Source organism: Coloeus monedula (genome assembly GCF_965178545.1).
Source record: "Coloeus monedula genome assembly, chromosome: 15".
Lineage (NCBI taxonomy): Eukaryota > Metazoa > Chordata > Aves > Passeriformes > Corvidae > Coloeus > Coloeus monedula.
This window is the reverse complement of record NC_138795.1, coordinates 5,047,901-5,074,948: the sequence shown is the minus strand read 5'-3', so window position 1 is coordinate 5,074,948 and position 27,048 is coordinate 5,047,901. Positions and strand designations below refer to the sequence as shown.

At 45.9% G+C, this 27,048-nt stretch overlaps 1 protein-coding gene across 6 annotated transcripts in view; it reads left to right on the top strand.

Moving 5' to 3' along the window:
- The window catches only part of SGCD (sarcoglycan delta), a 328,100-nt gene that overhangs the window by 144,861 nt on the left and 156,191 nt on the right, over nucleotides 1–27,048 (top strand). The window lies entirely within an intron of this gene.

Sequence of the window (27,048 nt, the reverse complement as noted above, 5' to 3'; positions counted from 1 at the left end):
TGCAGCTGGGGCAGAAGCTTTGTTGGCTTTTTTTAAGCTTTGTGAAGGTTTTAATCCAAGTTAAACCACGTAAGCAATGTTACACCAGCACACATCTGACATCAGCAGTCACCAAAAACGTGAGGTGCTTAAGTTCGCATGAAATGTGATAAGTTTACCTGGAACAACTTTTTTTGAAGTTTCATAAACATGCAGCTCTTTTAAGGCTCACTAAGGAGTTTACTTTCCTAAGAGTGGTGATTAAAAATTTCCACAGTGTATTTAAGAGGAGCACGGGGGTTGTTACAGGAGATCCCACCACTGCCATTCACATGCCTGAGTAACTGATTCGCATTGGAGTCTGGCAGAACTGTTTTGTTGAAGATACTGAACAAGAACAGTAACTTGTTCCTGGTGTGCCATAGGCATATATTGATGACAAGTTTCTTTCCTCCAAACTACAGCTGTGAAAGGGCCAAGCAGTTTCCTGGTTCAGCAGCACACAGAAGCCCAAGCACATGAATAACTTCCTTGAGTTCCAAAACACTTCACATGTGCTTTAATTTATCTGCTTAAAAGGTTTTGGGCTGAGTTGTGGTCAGTGGTGACACCAGTGTCCAGCTCCCCAAACCTCTGCTGACATCTGGTTCTACTGATCCTGAGAAGCTCAGAAGAAACAGCCTGTGTTTGAAGGGAACATAAAGGGTCCTCTACAGCAATTCAGATGTGCAGATTAGGAAACCACTTTTCTCAAGCCCTAGCATGCCACTTTTCACTGCCTAGAAATTGGGTGCTTATGTTCTTCACAGATTTTGGAAATGGCAGGTGTCAAACAGAAACTCTGCTGCTGCTTATAGTAGAAAACTCTGTTACTAAAATGTATTTCCCCAGAGAGAAAACAGGACTTTCCTGAGTGCTTGCTGTGCAAGGCATAGGTGTGGTTTAGACAGGAGGTTCACTCTAGGAAACAGCAGCACAAATGGGTTTGTGTCTCACAGGTGTCACCTTGCGAATGTGACGGTGGCCATGCAACTCTTTGTCAACCTGTTAAAATGTCTGGAGACCTCACTGTAAGACAAGAATGTGCAAATACCAGTGAGCTGTGTAAAAACCAGCAAGAATATTTTTACTAATAAGACATCCCTTTGCCCTGGCCTGCTTGATCTATACTCTCTTACTTCAGGTAAATCAGCTTGATCTAAAGTACACAAGCAGGACTTTCTAGATTCTGTCCTGCTTTGTAAAATTAGGTCTCTGGCTGGTTGATTAATTAAATGGTGGTGCATGGCTTTGTTTTGGAATTTCATGACAGCTGATTTGTAGCACTTTAACACCACACTCATCTTGAGGTGCAGTTTAATGTAGTACGTGCTGAGAGAGCCTCACTCGGGATCTGTCTGCTAGCCTTTGCTGGGCAGATCTGTTCAGTTGGGGTTTTGGGGGCTGGAAAATAAAGCCAGGGTAGTTAGACAACAGCAGTCCTATTAAACAGTCGAGATCAGACATTGTGGCTCTGGAACCCCCAGAGGATGAAGAATTTGGGGAAAATGGGATTCAGTCACTCTGGCACTAGCTCTTGTGTCTCTCGTGGCAAAGGAGCACGCAAACAGTGATTCGGAATTTGTTTCCACTACAAAATGGATCCTTGATCCCAAGGCAATAAGCAGTAAAAGAGCAAGCAGCAAAGAGTCAAATATTACAGAAGCTCATGCTAAAACAAAACCTGAGATTTCTATTGGGAATTTTTGCATGGTTTTTCATCAGCAGAATCTGGGATGCATCAAACACTTGTAGTATGATATTTTTAACAATTAGAAGTCCAAATATGTGCAATTATCAACAGTAGGAATCTGTCAGGAATGACTGCACCAAGTTTAATTTAATGTACTCAGCCTTGTAATTGTTTTTTTTAATCTTGCTGTGCCAATGACAGCGTTTTTTTGCTTTGTAGTTTTTATGTTTTATATCCTGCACAAATCACACATTTAAGACAGTTTTGTTTTGCAACATCTCTGAAATGCTGGCTTATTAGCAAGCCAGTCCATGCCAGATTATTTTAATATTGATAGGCCGTATCAGCAGTTGAGTTTAAGATTCGTTCCTCGTGCTGTTTTGTTAAGGTTTAGTGGGACTAAATCACAAAACATTGCTTTGCTTGGAAATTAAATTGAAAAGATCCATCTACAGTAGGATTACTTGTTTAGAGAAAGCTGCTCTTGCATTCTGAAAATTTTGGTGGTTTTCACTTGTAGTTTGGGTGCCTGAACAATGCCAGGCAAATTTGAAGTGCCTCAGTGCTCCAGCACTCTGCCGAACTGGGATCCTGCTTACAAAGGATATTTTCATCTCCGCTTCCCAAAGCGCTGTCTTTGTCATAAATAAATAGGAGCTAGGAAAGCAAACTTGAATTTAGAGTTATATGTAACATTAATTTTCTGTGCAATATAACCATGAGCTACTACACCTGCTGGTGACAAATGATGTTGGTGCCTGCATGTTCTTACTCAATCTTTTGAGGTTGCACATGATTATGAGGATTAGTCCTGCAAACAGGGGTATTTTCTTTTTCATCTTTTTACTTGCTTTGTGCTGAAACACTTGCATGTGCGTTCAGGATATTGCCGATTTCATTCTGGCACTTTTAATATGAGACTCGCCAGATTTTTATCTTGGGCTTGATGGATGATTACCTGTGTGATGTGGACAGCCAGTATGCCAGGGTTTTGTGGTGTAAGTGCCTTTCAGCCTCGTGCACCTGGACCTCCAGCAGCTTCTGCTCCCTTGTAGGGGATTACAGAAAGTAAGAAGGGAAAACAAGGCTTCTGTCAGGATTTCTGAGTACAATCCTTTGGTCTGCACTTTCTAAGGAAATTTGGTAGGGTTTTGTCAGGCAAATCAGGTTGATCACTACTGACTGTGACTTCTCTTGTGGAGCAGATTACAGGGTATTTCAGCACGTAGCATGTTACAGTGCTTGAGCTTAGCTGGCTAAAGATCTGCATAATCTCATATATACGCTTTTAGCAGAGACACAGCTGCACACCTTTAGCTTGAGTTGCTCAATACATAACTCTCTGTATCCTCGGTCATTAAAAAATGAAAAATTCACTGTGATAAAAAATTGAGTAACTCCTGGAATCTGGAATAAGAGGAAGAGTTGTTGCACATACCTTGCAGGCTGTGTTTCAGAATTTAGGAAAAGTCTGGCTTGTTGTCTTTTGTGCTGTATGTCAGGCCTCTGACATTAATCCTTTCTGTCTCTTGGCAAGTATTTCACATTCAAAAAGGCATATATGCCTAGGGAAAAAAAAAAAAAAGAATGAGGGAAAAAGACAATTGCAGTGACACAGGTTAAACTAATAGAGAGTAGGGCTTAGAGAAGGTGTGGAAGTGTTTATACTTCTGTGTGGCAGTGATTCCTGCCTGGGCTATGGCCCATTGGATCAATACTGCTGTTCTTCAGCAGATTTCCCCTCCCAGCCCTGTGCACACCCAGGTGCTGAATTCCTCTGCACATCCCTTGTTGTGACTGGGACAGCTCAGAATTTCATCCTTCTGGATGGAAATGAAAACTCCAACATGCCCACTTCTGCTGTGTTTCATCCCCACTGGCTGTTCGTGCCCTTAGAAATTGTGGAAAAATCCCTGGTTGCAGACTGGTCACCCAGGGGCAGCAAACCTGGCTGAGGGACTGCTCCTTCCTGTGGCTTTGGGTAGAGATGCAGCCGAGGTGGCCAAAAACCTGCGTGACCTTGCCTGCAAAGAGTTTGAGCCTTGCTCCCCTGGTCTTTCCTGTTAAACTCTTGGGGTTTTTATACTGTTGTCTTCTGGGGTAATTTTCTGTGCTCCTTAATTTTCCTTTAAAGCAGCCAGGGAAATGTTCTTTGGAGCAGTGAATTTTTCCATTTTCCCTGACCTGGTAACTGCCTGTCTCGGTTTTGAAAGACAGGTGTCTGCTAAGGAAGGCAGAAGCCCCCCTTGAAGTGGCAGATATAACCCTTTTTCCCTCCAAGTTATTATATTTTGAAATCAAGGGCCTTTAGGCAGAGATGTGGGAAATAGGAATAACAGTTCTTTACTATATATATATATATATATATATGTATATGTATATGTATATGTATATGTATATAACCAGTCAAACAAAACAACAACAACTATGACAGTAACAGCACACACAAACCCAGTGCCAGCCTTCTCGGCTGTCAGGCTATTTCCCCTCGGGTGCAGTTCCGCTCGCAGCCGGCAGGGGCGCTGGCGGCTCCCGGTGAGCAGGGCAGGTGCGATGGTTCCCCCGCGGCTGCAGGGGGCGCTCCGGAGCGAGCTCGGGAAACACGCGGGCAATGGCGGCCTGGGATCCCGGGAAGGGAAGGAACAAAGGCTTCACAAACCCCTGGGCAGCCGATCCCGGACTCTCAGGAGCAGCAGGCTGGGAACGGCAGGCAGGAGCGGCAGGCTAGAGCGGCAGGCTAGAGCGGCAGGGACGAACGCAAATCCCGGGTGGCAGGCGAGATGTATCCAGATGGGAGAACCCCACGGATGCCCAGGCAGGCAGGGCGAGCAGGGCTACAGCGTAGCGAAAACTCGAAGCAGCAGCAGCGGGGCAGGGCAGCCACAGCTCGGCCTCCAGCAGGGCAGGGAAAGCGGCTTTTGGGGTCCCGGCGTTGTTTCCAGCAGGAAGAGAAGAACGGCCAAAAAGAAAGAAGCAGCAGCTCCTTTCTCTGCAGCTTCTCTCTCCGGACGCTCAGAGCGAACTGCCCCCACACCCAGGTGTAGACAAGAAAGTAGCCAGGCCCGCCCCACTCCCTTATTGTCTTTCTTAAGTACAGCTATTTGTCCCCTAGCAACATGCATATGGGAGAAAATTCCTTTAACAGAAAAAAAAACCCTAAGACTAAACTAAAACCCCAACATTATCCACCCCGAATTTTTTCCCATACTAACATGTTACATGAAACTTAACTTTTTTTCTTAACCATATAAATCTATGCATTACCCAAATTATATACAAATATACATGCTGATAGTGATACAAGTACAGAGCCATGGGTAGTTCACCCTAAAACAAGGTCCCCTTGAGGTAAGCATCGGGTCTCTCCATCCTTTTGCATCACCCACCAGGTGCAACCTGGTCCCTGAGCAAAAACGACCCCACGGATGGGTTTGTCTTTGCTCAAGGCAGACTTTACCCAAACAGTTTTTCCAAGCATACCTCTCATGTGCACCACTGGAACCTTATCTCCGTCTGTTGTTTGTAGGGGTTCGGATTGGGCAGGGCCTGCTCGGCTGGTGGAGCCTCGGGTGTTAACTAACCAGGTGGCTCTTGCTAAATGCATCTCCCAGTTTTTGAAAGTCCCCCCACCCAGTGCCTTCAAGGTGGTTTTAAGCAATCCATTACACCGCTCAACCTTCCCAGCTGCTGGTGCATGGTAAGGGATGTGGTACACCCACTCTATGCCATGTTCTCTAGCCCAGGTGTTTATAAGGCTGTTCTTGAAATGAGTCCCATTGTCAGACTCGATTCTCTCAGGGGTGCCATGCCTCCAAAGGACTTGCTTTTCCAGGCCCAGGATGGTGTTCCGGGCAGTAGCATGAGGCACAGGATAGGTCTCCAGCCATCCAGTGGTGGCTTCTACCATTGTGAGCACATAGCGCTTGCCTTGGCGGGTTTGAGGCAGTGTGATGTAATCAATCTGCCAGGCCTCCCCATACTTGTATTTGGACCATCGCCCACCGTACCACAGAGGCTTCACCCGCTTGGCCTGCTTGATCGCAGCGCATGTCTCACAATCATGGATCACCTGGGAGATACTGTCCATGGTCAGATCCACCCCTCGGTCTCGTGCCCACTTATAGGTGGCATCTCTGCCCTGATGACCTGAGGCATCATGGGCCCATCGAGCTAGGAACAGTTCTCCTTTATGTTGCCAATCTAAGTCTATCTGGGACACCTCTATTTTCGCAGCCTGATCTACCTGTTTGTTGTTACGATGTTCTTCATTAGCTCGGCTCTTGGGGATGTGAGCATCTACATGACGGATCTTCACGGATAGCTTCTCTACCCGAGTGGCAATGTCTTTCCACTCTTCAGCAGCCCAGATTGGTTTTCCTCTGCGCTGCCAGTTTGCCTTATTCCACCTTTCCAGCCAACCCCACAGAGCATTGGCTACCATCCATGAATCAGTGTAGAGGTAGAGCTTTGGCCACTTCTCTCTTTCAGCTATGTCCAGAGCTAATTGGACAGCTTTGAGCTCAGCAAATTGGCTCGATCCACCTTCTCCTTCAGTAGCCTGTGCAACTTGTCGTGTGGGGCTCCATACAGCGGCTTTCCATTTCCGGCTAGCGCCTACAATTCGGCAGGAACCATCAGTGAAGAGGGCGTATTGTCTTTCACTCTCTGGTAGCTCGTTATATGGTGGGGCTTCTTCAGCACGTGTCACCTGCTCCTCTTCTTCTTCAGAAGATAACCCAAAAGTCTCACCTTCAGGCCAGTTCGTAATTATTTCCAAGATCCCAGGGCGACTTGGGTTTCCAATTCGGGCGCGCTGCGTGATGAGGGCAATCCATTTGCTCCAAGTAGCGTCGGTGGCGTGATGCGTGGAGGGAACCTTTCCTTTGAACATCCACCCCAGCACCGGTAGTCGGGGTGCCAGGAGGAGTTGTGCCTCTGTGCCAATTACTTCTGAGGCAGCCTGGACTCCTTCATAAGCTGCCAGGATTTCCTTCTCTGTGGGAGTGTAGTTGGCTTCAGACCCTCTGTAGCTTCGGCTCCAGAATCCCAGTGGTCGGCCCCGAGTCTCACCAGGCACCTTCTGCCAGAGGCTCCAGGACAGACCATTGTTCCCGGCTGCAGAGTAGAGCACGTTCTTCACCTCTGGTCCTGTCCTGACTGGGCCAAGGGCTACGGCGTGAGCAATTTCCTGTTTGATCTGGGCGAAGGCTTGCTGCTGTTCAGGGCCCCAGTGGAAATCGTTCTTCTTGCGGGTAACCAGGTAGAGAGGACTCACGATCTGGCTGTACTCGGGAATGTGCATCCTCCAGAAACCTATAGCGCCTAGGAAAGCTTGTGTTTCCTTCTTGTTGGTCGGTGGAGACATTGCTGTGATCTTATTGATGACCTCAGTAGGAATCTGACGCCGTCCATCTTGCCACTTTACTCCCAGGAACTGGATCTCTCGGGCAGGTCCCTTGACCTTGCTCTTCTTGATGGCAAAACCAGCTTGCAGGAGAATTTGAATTATTCTCTCTCCTTTCTCAAACACTTCGGTCGCGGTGTTCCCCCACACAATGATGTCATCAATGTACTGCAGATGTTCTGGAGCCCCACCCTTTTCTAGTGCAGTCTGGATCAGTCCATGACAGATGGTGGGACTGTGCTTCCACCCCTGGGGCAGTCGGTTCCAGGTGTACTGCACGCCCCTCCATGTGAAGGCAAACTGAGGCCTGCACTCTGCTGCCAGAGGAATAGAGAAGAATGCATTGGCAATGTCAATAGTGGCGTACCACTTTGCTGCTTTGGACTCCAGCTCGTACTGGAGCTCCAACATGTCCGGCACGGCAGCGCTCAGCGGTGGAGTCACTTCATTCAGGGCACGATAGTCCACAGTCAGTCTCCATTCCCCATCAGACTTGCGCACAGGCCAGATGGGGCTGTTGAAGGGTGAGTGGGTCTTGCTGACCACCCCTTGGCTCTCCAGCTCGCGGATCATCTTGTGGATGGGGATCACAGCATCTCGATTTGTCCGATACTGCCGGCGGTGCACTGTCGAGGTGGCAATTGGCACTCGTTGCTCTTCCACTTTCAGGAGCCCAACTGCAGAAGGATTCTCAGATAGTCCAGACAGGGTGTTCAATTGCCTAATGCCCTCTGCCTCCACAGCAGCAATACCAAATGCCCACCTGAGTCCTTTTGGGTCTTTGTAATAGCCATTCCGGAGGAAGTCTATGCCCAGAATACACGGGGCCTCTGGGCCGGTCACAATCGGATGCTTTTGCCACTCCTTCCCAGTCAGGCTCACCTCAGCTTCCAAAAGGGTCAACTGCTGTGATCCCCCGGTCACCCCAGCGATGGATACAGGTTCTGCCCCCACATGTCCTGATGGCATTAAAGTACACTGTGCCCCAGTATCAACCAATGCATCATATTTTTGTGGCTCTGATGTGCCAGGCCATCGGATCCACACCGTCCAGAAAACTCGGTTCTCCCGTGCCTCTTCCTGGCTAGAGGCAGGGCCCCTCTAGCCCTGGTTATCATTCTTTCCCTGGGTGTACATGCTCGAGGTACCTTCAAGGGGATCCGACATATCATCCTCCCTTCTGTAATACCTGGCAGCTCGGTCACGGGAGGCTGAGGCTACTTTCACCTTAGCGGAACCCCCTCGGTTAGTGCCTCCCTCCTTGAGTTCACGCACCCGCGCTGCCAGGACAGAGGTGGGTTTCCCATCCCACCTCCTCATGTCTTCCCCATGCTCACACAGGAAAAACCACAGCTCAGCTCGTGGGGTGTACCCTCTCTCTCTAGCAGGGGGACGACGGGCTCTGACTTGGGGGCCTGTGACTCGCACTGGTGCCACACTGACCCTCCTCATCTCCTCCCTCATCTCCTCCCTCATTTCCTTCCTCATCTCCTTCATCTCCTCTTTGAGGTCCTGGACCACAGCAGAGACATGAGCTTTCAGCGGGCCATTGATCATGCTGTCATAATGCCTGAGCTTGCTGGCAACAGAGCCCACGGTTTCTCGGGTATTGTCAGCATCAATCGTTGCAATGAAGGTGGTGTATTGCGATGGCCCTAGCCTTGCCAGGTTCCACATCATCTGTCCTGTGCACCTGACCTTATCGGGGTCATTATCATGCTGTCCATCCCTCCCAAAGAGTACCTCTAATATTGCCACCTCTCTTAGCTGTTGAATCCCTTGCTCGAGTGTCTTCCACTGCATTCTATGATGGTACTCCTGCATTCTTTCTTTGTGAATGAACCTTTCTCTCACACTCATTAAGAGCCGCTCCCAGAGAGAAAGGGGCCCTGGCTCCCTCACAAATACCTGGTCCACACCTGGGTCCTGGGTCAATGATCCCAGATACCTTGCCTCACCACTATCCAGTTGCACACTTGTGCCCATAAGGTCCCAAACCCGAAGCAGCCAGGTGGTATAAGGCTCACGCCCCCTTCGCGCAATGTCGTTTCGCATAGTGCGGAGACTGTCGTACGACAGGGACTCAGTGATGATTTCTGGCTCTGGCTCTCCTGCTGGTTGTGAGGGCCCTGGTTGTCCATCATCATTAACTGGTCGTACTGATTTGGTCTTACACTTCCTCCTTTGCACAGGGGCGACTGCTGCTGGCTGTGGTTGTCCTTGTGGTTCAGCTGAAGCCTGGACGGTTGTAACATCCGTGGGTTCTCCTGCTGCACCATCGGACTCACCCTCTTTGGGGCAGGGAGAGGGCTTTTCACTAGCTGAGGAGGTGTATTCCCTTAGCAATTGGCATATCTCCTGGCGCACCTGGCCCATCTCCTGGCACATCTCCTGGCGCACCTGGCCCATCTCCTGGCACATCTCCTTGCGCACCTGGCCCATCTCCTGGCACATCTCCTTGCGCACCTGGCCCATCTCCTGGCATATCCCCTGGCGCACCTGACCCATCTCTTGGCACATCTCTTGCATCCCTTTTGCCAGTACCCCCACCCAGTTTGGGTAGTCCATTTCTGAGGTGGACTGTTGGGCGGTATCAGTCTGTGGGGCGGGGTCTCTAGTGTCTGGGGCTACGTCAGTCTCTGGGGTAGGATCTCTAGTGTCTGGGGCCGTGCCAGGTTCTGGGGCAGGATAGGGCTCTGGGGTAGGATCTCTTGTGTCTGGGGCCATGTCAGGTTCTGGGGCAGGATCAGGCTCTGGGGTAGGAACTCTACTCTCTGGGGCCATGTCAGGTTCTGGGGCAGGATCTCTAGTCTCTGGGGCTGGTGTCCGGGTAGATATCCAAGCCAATCTCAACTTATCCTTGAGTGCTAAATAGAGTAGGCCTATCAGCAGCAGATGGTTAATATTCAGAGGGAATTTAAACCCTTCGAAAATTGATGGGGTGGGCCCGAAGAACTGGGTGAGGGGTTGGGGGAAAACTTCCCCTGGTGTCATTTCCTCACAGAAGGTACCATTGTTAACATAACCCCAAAAACATGTGCTCAGTGTGTGATAGCCGTTTATCCATGTGCCCACATTCCGGAGGAAGCTAAAAACCCATGAATTCCTCACCTTCTCAACCCATAACGCAAGCTGGATAACAGCAATGGTAGCCTTAGTCAGAGGACCCATATTCAAGTAAGGAGCTGCAAAGGGGAAGAATATAGCTACGGCCACATGCCACCCGAACCAGGGTAAACTAGACCACATAGTGCAGCCTAACAAGGTTCCTATATCTGGCACACAAAATAAAGTTCCAAGAACTGTTATTCCTTTTTTTTTCACCTCTCTCTCTTAATGCCCTCAGGCCCCACGTTGGGCGCCAAGATCTGTCTCGGTTTTGAAAGACAGGTGTCTGCTAAGGAAGGCAGAAGCCCCCCTTGAAGTGGCAGATATAACCCTTTTTCCCTCCAAGTTATTATATTTTGAAATCAAGGGCCTTTAGGCAGAGATGTGGGAAATAGGAATAACAGTTCTTTACTATATATATATATATATATATATGTATATGTATATGTATATGTATATGTATATAACCAGTCAAACAAAACAACAACAACTATGACAGTAACAGCACACACAAACCCAGTGCCAGCCTTCTCGGCTGTCAGGCTATTTCCCCTCGGGTGCAGTTCCGCTCGCAGCCGGCAGGGGCGCTGGCGGCTCCCGGTGAGCAGGGCAGGTGCGATGGTTCCCCCGCGGCTGCAGGGGGCGCTCCGGAGCGAGCTCGGGAAACACGCGGGCAATGGCGGCCTGGGATCCCGGGAAGGGAAGGAACAAAGGCTTCACAAACCCCTGGGCAGCCGATCCCGGACTCTCAGGAACAGCAGGCTGGGAACGGCAGGCAGGAGCGGCAGGCTAGAGCGGCAGGCTAGAGCGGCAGGGACGAACGCAAATCCCGGGTGGCAGGCGAGATGTATCCAGATGGGAGAACCCCACGGATGCCCAGGCAGGCAGGGCGAGCAGGGCTACAGCGTAGCGAAAACTCGAAGCAGCAGCAGCGGGGCAGGGCAGCCACAGCTCGGCCTCCAGCAGGGCAGGGAAAGCGGCTTTTGGGGTCCCGGCGTTGTTTCCAGCAGGAAGAGAAGAACGGCCAAAAAGAAAGAAGCAGCAGCTCCTTTCTCTGCAGCTTCTCTCTCCGGACGCTCAGAGCGAACTGCCCCCACACCCAGGTGTAGACAAGAAAGTAGCCAGGCCCGCCCCACTCCCTTATTGTCTTTCTTAAGTACAGCTATTTGTCCCCTAGCAACATGCATATGGGAGAAAATTCCTTTAACAGAAAAAAAAACCCTAAGACTAAACTAAAACCCCAACACTGCCCACTGAGGGTGGTCTTTGTGGATGGAGGCCTTCACATCTGCACTGGGAAATCCAAATGACTGTGTTTGGCCCATGGCTGGAGATGTATTAGGAAGGCTCATCTTGAACAGCAGAACCAGTTATGTTTAGGTGTGCTGTGTGCCAGTGGCAGAAGCTTTGTTAAATCTTTAGGAGATGATTTGTCTAGCTGGGCGTTTAAAAACAGGTTTTCTTGCATTTTTTGGCAAAATAAAAATGTTTTTTGTCAAATCAAAATGAGGCTTGTGGCCTTATTTTGAGTCCTAAAACACAGGCGTGCTCATGAACATCCCATGACATAGACAGTGGCCAATTTCTTCAATGTGCATTGACTTTATTCCGCCGTTGTTAATGGAGCAATCTTTGAGGCAAAGTGAAAGCGTGTGCTTTGATGTATTGTATCCAGCAGTGGTATTGGCTCTCAGGAGGCAGGAAGAAATTCCCAACCCGTGTGATATTCTGGTACCTGCTCGTATTTAGCTGTTACCTGTTAGTTACTGAGTGTCATTGCAGCAGGGTGCAAGACCCTCAGTCTTTAACGCCTGGACATAAAAGTCTCCAAGAAACACGGACTGCACTTTTTCTAAGCTGTAGGTCCATGCCCCCAGTGTGTATTTCTGTGTGAATTATAATCAAAGTCTAAGAACTGGCCAGTGTTTAGCTACCTTCTGCTGACAGCTTTTGGCTTTTTTGGAAATATTTTAGCTTCATGCATACTGTAGCTGTCGCTGTGATTCAGAGCCTTTGGAAGCAGAGCTTCCTCTTGTATTTGTTATTTGCTTAGCAGAGCTTTGACTTTATGGCTATGTATTTCAGAATCTTTTATGCCAGGGAATCATTTATATTTCAGAGATATGGGAAGGCACCTTGGAGCTTGCTGCATGTCTTGTTTTTTAACCTTAGCCCAGTGTGATATTCGCTCTAAAGAATATTCTCACGTAATCCTGCAGAGAAGGATAAAGGTAACACAGTTGCCTGGCATTAAAACTGTAAATCAGAGGTACATAATGACAAGTCTGAGAAATGTACTAAAAATAATAATAAGACAGGCTTGTTTCTGAACACTAAATGCCAGTAAACTTTGCTTTGAATTCTGACTTCCATCCAAAATCTGCACCCTGTCAAGGGGCTGTTTGCTTGTTTTGTACTTCAGAGGAGCTGACTTAACTTTATGTGCTGGTCCAGATGTGACTCTCCCTGGAGGGATTCCTTGGCCAGGCTGTAGAAAGATGTTTCTGAGAACCCAAAGGGAAATACAAAGCTGAAAACCTGGCCAACACTGCCTCAGGGGCATTCCTTTCCCTGGGAGAAAAGCTGGGACTGGGAAGGGACAATTGGCCATTTTGTATGACTGAGAGCAGGAGGGTGACATTTTTACAAGCAGGAAAGTTTGACGGAGCCTGAACTGCTTCTTAAGCCCAGCTTACATGGACAAGTGTGGTTGTGATTACAGTGAGGATTTCTGGGGAAAAGCTCGGCAATGAGGCTTTCTCAAGGATTTTGGAAGCCCTGTGTATAGTTCTGATTTCCTTCTGGAGGTCTTTGTGGGGCTCTTTGGCACCTTGGCAGACATTTTGGAGATACAGGACAGGCTCACCTGGGCCTAAGCAGGGCAATTATGGTGGGAACTGGGTGTAGCCTTCTTCCCTGGGTGCTGGAGAGTGGGGCAGGGGGACTTTCCTGGGGAAGAGGTGTGGACTGCACATATTCCATTATACTTCAAGGTTGTGCCATTTGTCTAGGGGGAAGGGACATAAATGCCTAATTTATTACCTCATTAGTGGTACTCAAATCACATTTGCATTCACGGGCTCTGAGAAGAAAATATTTGCATTTAAATCTTCTGTGAGATTTGAAATTAAAGATATGTGAAATTGCCTGAGAATCCCTTTAAAGATATAAGGGTGAAGCATACATTAAAATAAAGATCCTGCAGTTGCTGATATGGGGAGTAGATGTTCTATTCAAGACACTGGGGCTTCTCCTGACCCTGCTGTGCAGTGCAAAACCAACCCAAAGCAATCCATTCCCTGGCAGCTCTGATAAAGTCAACACACAGTCCTGCTGTATGGCAGGGGCCCCACAAAACCACAAAGCACAGACGGATTCAGGACTTGCTATGGGCTGTGGAGGGTGGTTTTTTCAGGGATCCTGGCAGTCAGAAAGGTAGAAAGGAATGATGAAACCACAGGATTAGTAACAACCCCACAGGAATGATGAAACCACAGGATTAGTAACAACCCCACAGGAATGATGAAACCACAGGATTAGTAACAAGCTTCTGTAATAAATATCTTTGCTTTGGATGAGCCTGGTGAGGGGGTTCAGTCTGAGTAGGTGTAGTTTGTATGTAGAAAGCTGCCTTGGAGTGATCATGGGAAGTTACACACACCACCCCCCCAAAAATCTTGTTTTTTTTTTTCCTCTTTGATATGAGTGTTGAAGGGTTCCAAGTCTGTGGCCATTCTGAGGATGAGAAAGCAAGAAAATGATCAAAGAGATGCTGGAAGTGATGATTACATAGTATGGTCCTAAAAAATCAGTGCTAAATAAAATGATAACTTTGACTGCTCTGGGAGAAGAGCTGCCCCAGCTCTCTCAAAGCCTCAAAGGCAGGCTGGCTCATTTAACCATGAGCCTAATCAACTGGCTCCTTCTAATTACCATGAAGGAGTGACTGTCTAAAAACTGCTTCTTTCATAGGTATCCTTCTGGTTTGGCTACTTCTCTCTAGTGCCTGGTGAACTAAAGCCAGGAGACCAGGTTGGCTTGTTGGGACAGTCCATGCCAGCCTGTCTAGCCTCTACATGCTTAATTTCCACGTGAGCATAATTAGGAGGTGGCCACAAATAACAGGTTGAATATATTCCTCTGGGAAACTGGGTAGAAAATGCCAAGTTTTGAGCAGCTTCCACCCATGCTTCAGGAGGGGCTTGCTGACAGAGCAGCTCATGGCATGGAGGTTTTAATTGCCATCCAGAGCTGATGATTCATAGGTTTCTCTCTTCCCATTCCCTGTTCCTTGGCAGATCCTGGATGTCCTGTTGACAACTGAAGCCAGTAGCTCAAACCCCGAGCTCTTCTCCATCCTTCAAAACCCTCCCAGCCTCCTCCTTTTCCCGTTGATGTTGACAGCTCCACCACCACGCCGTGTCCCACAGGCTCACGGCAGCAGTGTCACTTCTCACTCTCCTCCCTCTCTGAGGTTTTGTGAAACACTTGTGCTTTATTTGTGCAGCATCTCTGAATGTACCTTCTCTCCTTTGTTTCTGCCACTGACACAAACATTAGCATCCCCCTCTGTGGCTTTCCTGACTCGGCATTGTCTCTCCATATGTGGAGTTGGGAGATCTACCCCAACCTGCATTTCCCTCCCCTTTCCACATTTCTGCAGGCCATGAACTGGTGCTGGGTAAGGGGAGAAACAGGCAGTAAGGAAAAAGGGAACTGATTTTAATTTCAGAAGACCGCAGTACTCTTGTTGTTACGCCCAGAGGAGCACAGGCTTTTGTAATAATCCAAACATGAGATTTCCTGGGTTCTTCATGCTTTTGTTTCACTTCAGTGACAGACACTGATAAATTGGTGCAGATTTTTAGCAGAATACAGGAGATAGGGAAATGTGAGTTGCTCTAAGTTTGTCTTGAAGTTCATGAATGGATATTGCTGCCTTCTGGGGGGACTTGAAGGGTTTGTGTGGATGAATCAATTAATCTTTGAGATATTTAAGTAAAAAAAAAAAAACAAACAAAAACGTGGGAGTATTTCTGCCCTCAATTACACACATAAAAAATATATTCAAATAGCTGTAGCATATTCAATTCAAATGCTACCTTATTCCCACAGCCTTAGGCCACCATATTTATGTCAAGGATTTCCCACAGAGACATGTGCAGTGCTCAGTGTAATGTCTGCAGAAAAAGTGCAGAGTTTCTGGGGTGCATTTATCTGCAACTCTTGGTCAACCATAATTTGCATAACGACATCCATATTGCACTCTTGCATGAGTTTGCATTGGATAGCACGTGTTGTTTATTTAGAAGTATCTAAATACATTTTTTTAATATAAATGAGAGACAGAGAAATCAGCTTTTTATGTTTCATAGGGTTGCCAGGGTAGCAGTAGTAAAATATAGCAAATCAACAGTGAGATCTGCAGGAATGAATACAGACTGTGCCCAGAGGCTATGGAAGGCACCAAGACATATTTCAGGCTTTATCAGGAATGAGGCAAACATTTGCACGGCCCTGAAAGAGCTGCTGGCTTCACAGTAAACTGCCACAGAATGGTGTAATTAAAAGTTACATTCTGTTTGAGCCTTGTCTCACACTCAGTAATCAAACACCATAATCAGAACGAATTATTGCATTTGTATTCTGCCACCCTCTGTAAAAGATGCATAGCTTGGCTTTTAGCCTGGGCTTGATTTATTAGGTCTCATTTCAGAGCCTGGCACAAAAAGTGAGTCAGATTCCTGCAGGACCTGTTGCACAGAGGCACTGGTACCCTTAAGCTGCATGTGGAGTTTTCTTTTGTGAGCTTCTCATTGCTTAGAACAAAATCCCAAGTTGTTTTTTAAAGCTGCTTGGAGTGTGCAGACAAGATGAAGGTTGGGCTGAGGAAGGGTTGAACAGGACATGGACATGCACGGGTCACTGAGGTTGGCAGCTCCAACTCTGATGTGACCCCCAGGTACTGTGGATGAAACCACAGGATTAATAACAAGGCGTACACTGAGCCAAGTCTCCTCTAACAAGACAGAGAAGTGGGAGCAGAATTTCTATTCAGGCATCAAAATCAACTCTTGAAGCATAGGATTGCTTGTTGATTGCAAATAATGGAGCTGCAAAAATGATTTCTGCACAGGAATGTACTGTTTGACTGTGTTGCAAACGATTTTCTGTAGCCATTTCAATACAAAGCTGGGATGTGATGACCATGAATTGTTTTGTTTGGTATAGGTAGGAGTTTTCTGAAAAAAATAGGAGAATGGAAATAGAAATCCAGAGGTAATGTTTTTGTGTAAAAATTATGCTTATAAGAAAAAGTAAATTGTGCATAATCCAGCAAACTTTTAGGATATCAGGTAAAGCAGCAGTCCAACTTTGTCCTTTCTGAAGGACGCACTGTGGCACACACTGGAATTCATCAGTACCCAGAAATGACCAGGAAGATGTAGGCAGTCATGTGTTTCCAAGTGTTTTTCAATAGATGTGAGACATTCAAATTAAAATAAACCATTCAAAAAAGTGGCAAGTGTGCTGCAACTGTTGGAAATGTGTGAGAGTAATAGTCTGCAGCAGGCACTACAAACAGTTGGCAAAATAAACAGCGTCAGGCTGTGGCTAATGAATTTGTGATTAACAGCTGCCAGTTGTTTGAACAGAGGTCACTTTTTCACCAAAGTCTTGCCAGACCTTTGGGGGAGGGCTTTCTTACTTGGTTCTGAGTTCACTTTTCAGCATGATTTCTGTTCAAAACAGTCTGGAGGGCTGAATTCATAAATCAAAGCCTAAAACTGTAGGTCGGATCCAAAGAGCTGGGACTCCAGTGGAGAAGAGGGAGTTTCTGAAGAGGATTGAGAGCTTTCTTGGGTTGTCTCTCTCCATGATCCACCCTCACATGTAACCACAACCTGTTTCCAGCTCCAGGAGCAGAGGTGTGCCTCTGTAGCCCCTGCTCTGATCAGACTAGCCCAGGTTAATGAGCTCCAGCCTCTCAAAACAGCAGCCTCCTGACTTTTGGTGACTCCAGCTGCTTCGCTGGTGCCTCTTTTCCTTTCTTCTTTGTCACTTTACCCTGCCTGGCTTGTCAAGTCGAAGCAATGTGAGCCCCTCTGAGGAGGTACAGAGTAAACTTATCGGATGCTCTGCCCAGGGGCTGTGATTTATTTGTCCCCATGTGTTTATTAAATGGAAAATTGCCTCGCTTTTCTCACCATGTTCAATGCCCACGTACTTCATTTCCTGCCAACATTTGAAATGCTGGGACTTGGCAAGCATACCCAGCTTCTTAAAATGTAGGCCTTGGAGGCAAAAGTTTTTTGAAACTAACAGGTGCCTCTGAACTTTGATTTAAACTTGTAACTGTCACCAGGGTTTTGACAGATGGGTAATGAAAGATCAAGACAAATGCTGGTAGGAGTCTTTTGAGATGTTCTGCTATTAGCATTTGCTCTGAGCACATTTTAAAGGGAACATAAGACTAACAATTTAATGTCTGTTAGTCATCTCACACTGGAGAACTCCTGCCAAAGAAGGTGGAATGTCTAACTTAGAATTGATGACAGGGGATTGGTAATAAAGAAGAGGCAAAGGGTGGCACCAAAAGACCAGCTGTAACCCTGGACCAGGAAAGAAATAGAAACGAATAGATAAGTCTGAGTTCTCAGAGTTGGTGCTATGTCAGTCAAATCTGAGCTTCCCAGGGTATGGGCTGGGAAAAAAACACCTGTAATGAAGTCTCTGCTGGATGTGGTATTAGCTGGAGATGCTTGGGACACAGTGGAGGAAATAAGATGTTTCTTAGAGTGATTGTTAAAGTTGTCAGTGGAGAGTGGTGCAGAATAATGCAGATAAGCTTCTTAAGCCACCCCTGGATGGCAGCTTAGTGGTACCTCTGCTTACCCTGGATCTGGCTTTTACATATTCTTTAATATAATACTTCTACAAGGGCTCAGAGTGTGATATTTTATCATGCTCTGGTAGCCCCGTATTCCGTAAGTAATGAAGTGCCAGTGGAGCTGGAGGGATTGTCTTTTGAGGAGGGAGTCGCTCCACACAACCCGCTCTTCTCTGCTCTTGGGTTTCATTGCATTTCCCTTCCACAGCACTGAGATGTCTCATAAACTGCTAAACTCCAGCCCTAAACAAGCCAAGTAATTCCTTTTTGTGCCAATCTGTGTGTGTCACCGATAACGTAAATCCCTGTGTGCCACGGTGATCTGTGCCCAGATGTGGGAGGGAGCGAGCCAAGGGATTGATAGTGTGCAGTGCTCTGCTTTTACCCCTTCAGAAACCTGCACTGCCCTTTTTTACCCAGAGAATGGAAAGAAAGGGACAGGGGGACTGTGCTGAATTGTGTGCTCCTCCTCTCCAAAGCCTGCCACAGACCCACTGGAAAACCCTGAGGAAGAGAAGGCTCAAAGCAACACCAGCCCTGCTGTGGGGGACTGTGTGGGCTTTCTCAGTCCCCAGGAGAGCACATGAGCCCCTCTGCTGAACCCCCTTTTTCCCTCCAGTGAGCTTTTGTGTCTTTAAAAGGATCCAAAGCAATGACAAATTTAACCACAATAATTTTGCAAAGGACACACAGGCTTTTCAGTTCCGTCGTCCTTCAGTGTTTCCTGACATCTGTCAGTGTATTTTCTAACACTGTGTCTGTTATAAAATAACAGATCAGGGCGTGAAAACCTTCAGAACTAGGGAGAAGTGTTGGAGGTCACAGGGTCCCCTCTTCGGGGCTATCAACATAATTCAGAGCCAGTGACACCCACAGATTAATTGCCCTTTTATTGATTTTGAATTGACTTCCTTAATTAAGGAGAGTGCCACTTGCTTGCATGATTGCTTTTTTTTCATTTTCAAGTTATTAAACCGAAAGATTGGAAGTGAAATCCTTCGCTGTGTATAAGCTCTTCTCTGGAAAATATTCTGCTGTGTTTAACAGACTTCCCTGCATAAAGTTTGTATTTCCTTACACAGTTTAGATTAATTGGTGTGATTATTTTGATATAAAGGGCACTGAGAGGACTTGGGGCTATTGAAGCAGCAAGGGGCCCTGTCTGTGTGGGATATTGTGATAGAGATGCTTTCCTCGGAGGAACCAAAATAACTGGAAACTTAGAGAAAAACGTTCCCTTTTCACACAGCTTGTCAATATGGTCAGTGCTCTGGAGACAGTGCTTTTGTGCTTCTGCAGACATTAAACCCTGTATGTTTCCTTGGCTGTGACAGTCCTGTTTTGAAATGTTTTAAGCATTTGTTGTGCTCAGGATGATGGACCCAGTGGTGGAAACGCTGCTGACGGGATAATGGTGGTGCTAGAAGGAAGAGGGTGAAGTATTTTCCTGGAATACCAGCCTTTGGTCTTTCCCTCGGGCTGTTCTTTGTGCAGAGGCTTAAACCATAAAGCAAACACAGGAGATTTGCAAATGGATATAATATATATATTTTATCCATATTTATATTTTATATATAAATATATATAAAGTATATATATACCTATGGATAAAATCCATAGGTAAAAATTTGAAAATTCCTGCCTAATTTTTCCTGGTTCTTCCCACCAAATGTGAGGTGGTGGCAGTTTGGGCTGATTCTCGTATGGGATCTTCCTCTCCTTTTCCATTGGACCAAGCACACAAGGAAGGAGGTTATGTTCATGTGGATGCTGTTAGTTCTGAGGCTGCAAGGCTGATGGGGATTTTGTTCTTTTGAAAGGTTTTGAGCAAGTTGGAGGGGGGGGGAAAACAGGGATATTTTCCAGACTGCTCTCATGGACATCCCCCATGCAACAACAACAAAGTCAAAAAACTGCAGTTCTGTCAGGATGAAGGGGCAGTTCTTGGGGCAAACTTGAGGTCTGGGGTAAACGTGGAGCTCTGTGAAGCTGCTCTTAAGGGAAGCAAGAAAAAAATGGGAAAATCAAGAAAAAGAATCTGTCATTGCATATCTGCTCCTGGCACTTCTGAGCACACAATACCCCCAGGACTTCCAACTCACGTGGAGTAAAAGTTTCTTTTGCTTACCTTCTCTCTTCACCCTGCTGCTGCTGGCATCCACCTACCTCTTGTTGCTGGATCTTCGACGTGCTCCAGCTCCTCAGTACAAATAATTGATATGGGAAGAGCACGGTGCAGGATAAAGCTGTCCAGGGTCACCTTCCAATAGATTGTAGCTGCCTTAGAGACTGTAACTAAGGAGAGTAACTGGAGCTTCTGCAAGATGACACGGAGCAGGTTGGACATACCGGTTAACTGGGAAGTTTTAGGAAAGCCATTGCTGCAGGTGATGTGGAATTGGGTGGGTTTTTGCTCTCCCCATCTGCAGGATATCTCTGGGGATAGATCAGGTGCAATCCCTGCTGCTTACTTTTTGTCAGAAGCAAAGCATAATATTAATGCTTTGAAAAGAAAAAGTATCTTGCAAATGTATTATTCATTTTTAAGAGGTAAATGTAGAAGCTAAAGAAATAAGTGTAGTGCAAATATTTTCAAATGTATTTCCATATACATAATAGCTTTCTGACTGTGTATATACACATGTTCTCCACAGTAAATATATATTCCAGTTACAATTAATTTGTATAGTCATAATGGGGCTATTGTGGTAATAGGTGATTTGCTTCCTTAATGGTTTGAGTTCTTGTAGGGGTTGAAAAGCATGGGTTTGATCTTCAGTGAGTTGGTGTAGTTGTACATTGTTGTCATTCTAGACTTGATATTCCAGAGTGAATCTGATGGCAAAACAGCATCAAGAGCATGTACTGAGCCAGAGGCAGCAGGTCAGGTCACCATTCCTGGCTTTTGTCATGGGGTCTTTTCAGGAAAGCTGGGGCTGGATGCCCAGGGTTAACTGGAATTTAGCCTAGTCTGAGGAGGAAGAGAGCTGCAAAAAAAAATGCCCAGTGGCTGCCATCGCCTTTAACAGCATCTCAGAATTGCAGCCGTGACTCAAAAAAGCCCAGTTTTAATTTTGGGCTTTTTTTGAGGCTCCTTTCTCCCCAGTTCAGAATTCTGTCATAAACTTGCCAAAAATCCTTGCTGAATTTTTTTTTTCCTCTGAAGATATCTTGCAGAGAGCACAGAGTACAATCCACATGTGCTGCAAAAATTCCTTGAGGTTGTACTGCATTGATGGCACGATCCATCCCACTGCAGCATTTTCCAGAGGAAACCCAGCAAGACCAACCTGTGTCTGAGAGATTTATGCAGAGGAAACTGTGAGGGAATGCAACTGGACCAAGAATCCTCAAGAGGGAAACAAATCCCAGCTAAAGACAGCACAGCTGGCTCTTAAGAAAAGACCATCTTCTCCATATTTCTATCTTTTCCTAAACTTACCAGTATCAAACACAGGTGAAGGTCATTACTTGGTTGAAACAGTGAGGAAAGAAGTTGCACCTATTGGGTATAATGCAATGAGAATGTGTCTTTTTCCTTCCCTGGTGGCTGAGCTGTAAAAGAGGATCAGCCTTCCACAGCTGCTAGCCAAAAATTGCACTTTTGGGTTAAACAAGAAGAACTCTCGCTTTTAGGCTTTAGTTCCATAAATCATTGAGTCGCTTCAATAAATCCATGTGAATTCAGTAAGGTGCTTAAGTACAGCTTTGCCATTAGGCACATTAATGAGCCTTAAGCAAACATCTCAAAGCAGATGTGGCTTTATGGGTCCAGGTTAAAGGGTCTTCTCCTGCTTCTCCCATTAGGATGGTGGAAAGCATCTCACAGGCAGCTCTCTCTTCTCAAACACTTGGTGTGGATGTGTGGGGTTGGCCTCGTGTCCCACATCCTGGCTGCTGTTTGGCTGTCTGGAGCACCCACTAACCTGCTCTGTTCATGGAGGGATTATTCCTAGAGGCATAAGAGCCATGGTGCCAGTCTGGATAAAGTGCAGAACGTTTCTACTTCATCTGTCACTGGTAGAGGATGCTGACATACAAGCAGCAAGCAGGATGGATGGAATGATCCATCCCAAGCCATATGCTCCTCATTTCTGACAGTTTGTACTTTGCAAAGATTTTCTGAGCCAGCAGTCCTGTTTAGACCACCACGGACCTGCCCTCTAAGACTGTGTTTAACTCCCTTTGAAAACCATTTAAACTTTCAATAGTTCATGAGCTTGAAAAACATCCGCTGGGATGATGGCTCTGCTAATTACAATGGTCGCTTCGTTTTAAACCAGCACAGTTGCTTTTGTAGCCAGCCAGAGATTGGAGGCTGAAAGCAGGTAGGAGAAATGCAGGGCTTTGCCATCTGCTCCTGCTGAAGTCTGTTGTTTTGGGTAAGTGGCCGTTCAGTGCATTAATGGCCCCTCGTAGCAGCACAATACCTGGCGGTCCTGGCGTCCATTTCTGGCTAATAGAAAATGTCACAGTGTAAGCACCGTGTTCTAATTGCATTGGCCCATTTCCATCACAAGCATTAATTTAGTGTAATGCTGTTTGGGAATCTCAGAGAATAGCTGACGTGGGGCTTGCCAGCTGCTGGAGGTACTGCAGTTCTCCCCGTGTTTGTGTGGCTGTGCTGCCTGAGCAGGAGCAGTACAAGGGCTGAACTGAAGCAACTGAAAGCATTTAAAAATAGCAGACAGATTATTTTTACAAGTGGAGCCAGGGCAGGAAGAAGCAGTGCCAGTTCACATTGGGAGAGAGAGCAAAAACCAGAGGGTTTTGAACATTTTCCAAAGCTGCAACAGTTTTAGTGCAAGCTGACACTAATTCTGGTGTAAGCCGTGCAAACTCCAGCACACCCTGTGTGTTTCACCGACATCAAAAGTGGCAGAGCTGCGTGGAAGGAGGGATGATTTACAATCAAACAACAGCAATTATACCAGGGATACAGATTACTTTATAATGAGACTGAGCCAAGGCCACATGTCAGTGCATTAGGCTTCTAGTTCATATCTAATCATAAATCTTCAGTATGAAGGTTATAAAACTCTTTTCACCAATATTTGTCTGCCTGAAAAATCTATGAAGCATTAGCAGCAGCTTGAAGCTATGAAGAGGAACCACTCAGCTTAATTTACATGTAAAATATATACAGTACAAGCTGCAAAAAAGATCTCTTGATGTTTTCCCATGATATAAATATTTGATGTTGTTGAGATTCCTTTCCTGTTCTTTTATGGCGGGTTTTCTACTCAATTAGAGTTGGGTGGAAACACATTTTCTGCCCAGTTTTGTACCAGAGTCATGGAGAATGATCAAAATGAACAGATTTAAAAATTAAATTTGTTATTGCAAATAAGATTTATAGATATTTTCTCTTTGGGGAATATGTTGCTATATTGATTTCTTCAAAATAACAAATAATGATATGGGCTATTAGAAGCTGTAAAGTGGTGAATCCAATTCCTGCCAATTTTATTATTCCATCACTCTGAAAAGAATTTGTTCAGCTAATTTCTTGTTCTTGCTGATGCAAAGTAAAGATGAAAGCCTTGTAACTTGATGGTTGAATTGACTACTTCATTGCTTAAGCTGTAACAGAAGGGACAGTACAAAATTCTCTCTAAAGAGATTTTTTTTTTTTTTTTTAATGGAAAAGCAGTCTCAGGTTTGCCTGATTTTTAGGTACTCAAGGAGCAGCCGTGCTGGGTCCAACAGTTGGGCTGTCCTGAAAATTCTGAAGAAACAAATCTGATGCAATATTTCAGGGCCCAGCCCTGAGCTGTGCAGACATGTCTGCAATAAGACTATATCTGATTTTACTTTATATGGGAATCAGTCAAGAGAAACTTGCTGAGGGTACATGTATGACACTCAAGTGATCACTGAACCTGATCACTGTATAGTTTACCATGACATTTGGTTGAAAAGGAAGCAAAGAAATAGGGTTGTAGGGTGAAATCCTCCTCACACAGCTCTTAAGGGAAATTTTATGGACTACAGAAGTATTTATATGACATAAGAGAGTAAATTTGGCCTCCTTATTCCCATCCTTAGTACTACAATTGAGATAGAGTACTTGTAATTTGTATATTTTAATGAAGGTAGAATAGCATAGTTAATGCCTGGTGGTAATCCCTGCTTTCATGGTCATAAGTCAGTGATTTTTAATATATATTCCATATTTATGCAATGCACAGAAGAGAGAAATTCGTGAGTGTGTGGTACAGTCAAAATCAGCTGTGCAACAGCTCAGGTCTGGTTCCTGTTTTTGCACATTCCTCGTAATGATCCAGCAGACTCCAGAAAAAAAATATCAAAGAAACACAGATAAAAACAAAAAGGAGTTGAAATCACTGATACCTAGCAATTATATCCAAATAATGATGATTCAAGTAACAAGCATATAACTACATTTCCTGGCACCAGCATTTCCACTACGGCAAAACAACACTTTAACAGCATTCCTAATCAGCATGTGCAACAAAACAGAACCTCAGCTCCATGCTACTTAACTGGATGCCTTTTTTTTTTTTATAGTGTTTCATAAATATCTTTAGGAAGTGAATCTGATGATAATAATTATACTACTGCTGTATGCAGCTAAAGACTTCTCCCAGAATAACAAATAACCTGTTAGAAAAATCTCTAAGAGCTCCCCATGCCTGCCTACACTAATAATACAGTAGTGCTTTGTGTGTACATAGGCTTTTGAAAGGCACTTTCATGTTAATTATCTAATTAAGCCTTACAATTCTCTTTGAAAGTAAGTAAGTATGATTATACCTATTTTATGAAGGTGGAAACTGAAAAATAAAGGCTTGATGTCATTTCGGCTGATGTTCTTTGACCTTCCCTGACTTTCTTTGACTTTGATTAGATTGACTGGAGGGTTTAGGTGGGAGCACAGGCACCCATAATTCCCCTTGAGGGAGCAGAGGAGGTGATTTAACCCACATGAGCTCCATGAAGAGCTGCCCTGGGATCACTTATGGGAGCACTGGGATGTTAGGTCTGATCCCACTGTCACCACTGCCTAAAATTTGTGGGGGGGAGGAAAAATCCTGAAGTCAAATCAGCAAAGCTCCCGAACTTGTTTCTAGCAGTGGTCCAGTGTCCAAATTGTCTTTAGCATCCTTCTCAGCTGGAAAAGGTCCCAACACTTGCAGGGTCCACTCGCATTGCAGGTGATCTGCCTGGTTAGGAATGAAGCCATCGCACCCAGGGGTTTGTCGGAGGCCTGTGACAGGGCTCCTCATCCACTGCAGCATTGTGGGGTTGCATCTTGAGTCCAGCAGTGTAGTGAGAATGAGGAGATGGGAAGAGAGAATTCTCTCACTCCTTGCTCTCTGGAGTGCCAGCATTTCTGTGCCTGTCAGCTGGGATCTGGCTGTGAGCAGCAAAGGATCCCTGTGCGTGCCACAGGTCTTGTTCATTCTACAGTTCATGCTGCAGTCCCTGGGCTGATTTCAGCACACGTGGAGAAGCTGTTTTTCAGCCAGGAATCTCAGGCAGTGCTGTGGTGGGTATTTGGTAGCACAGAGTTTGGCATCTCCAGCCCTCCTCTCCTGCCTGGCAAGCAGCACCCGCCCTACCCAGCTTGCTGCACTGTCTGCAGTGTTTTGAAACAACTTGTGTAGGCATCTGTGGAAGTGTTATGTGTATAGCTGCTGGTGTAGTTTCCAAATGAGTATAAAAACCCCTAAGAACAGAAATGCTTATCATAAGAGAAGAAATAGGTTTGGTAGATGATAGTTTATAGTGGTGTCTCCATAGTGGAGTGGTCTGCAACCTTTCCTGGGCCATGGGCGTGTGAAACTGAAGGAGGAAACACCATAGGCAGGATCAGGCTTTGCCTTTCTTTACTGTTTTGGTGGAAACTTCTTGATTTTCCCTGGCTGCTGGTAGCACTGAAAGATCTTACAGGCAAAGTACAGGTTGTGGGCTACTGCCTTAATAGCTGTATTTCCTCTGACTTTCCTGTGCAAATTCAATAAATAATTCATGAAGTGATTGAGGCTGATAGAACTTCCTTCTGTGCTTGCAATGGTTCAGACATCACTTTTATCTTTTCTTAGTCCTAATGCATAGTTGGCGAGCGACTTCATTATTTCACAGGGAGCCATACTGCTGGAAATTTAAGGCTTGGATGCTTAAGCAAAAATTATAACGAACTTAATCAGGCTGTGATTGACTCAGGGAAGAGCAGTGATGGAGGAGATCCAGAGTCACGTCTGTGTGTGGCCACGGGGAACCACTGTAACTGGGAGTCAGGCTCTGAGCAGTGGTGACCCCATCCACCGAGATGTCCCCACTGGGGTGTTTGTCCCTCTGGCAGGTGGGTTTGAGGCAGTAGTGATTTTCAGCTGCTAAATCTACGTGCAGAGATGAATCAGTGCCCTTCACTAACCCCCACCGTTGCAGCAGTGCTGCCAGGAGAACTGTGCCACGGTTGGATGGGAGGAAAGTTGTCCATTAAAACTCTGCATTCCATGAGGAAATGGGGCATTTAACAGCACTGCTTGAACCTGCCAAGTATATTTATTTACTTCTGTCTGCACTGAACTGTTTCCAATAATGAAAAAGAGAATATTGTAATGAAGTTATGTTTCAGAAAAGCAGGTAAGTCTTAGAGGAGGGGCCTCTCGCAGGGGTTGTTAGTATTTGCTGTTCCCCTGAAAACCTCAAAGGAGGCATGTGCCAAGCTGAAAAGAGAGCAGAGCTTTTCAGTTTCCTTTCAAGTGCTGGCTGGAGGGGAAACCACAAGGACTTTCCTCTTATGTTGACTGCTGTAATGATGTGCTGTACTATTGAATTTCCAGGTCAAACTGATGTGGATCAATTATTTGAGTTTGATGGGCCACCTGCTTGGGAAACTTCTGTAGTATTTATAAAAGATCTGGCAGTGCTCTCCTGGCAGGAGATACTTTTATTTTCTCTCCT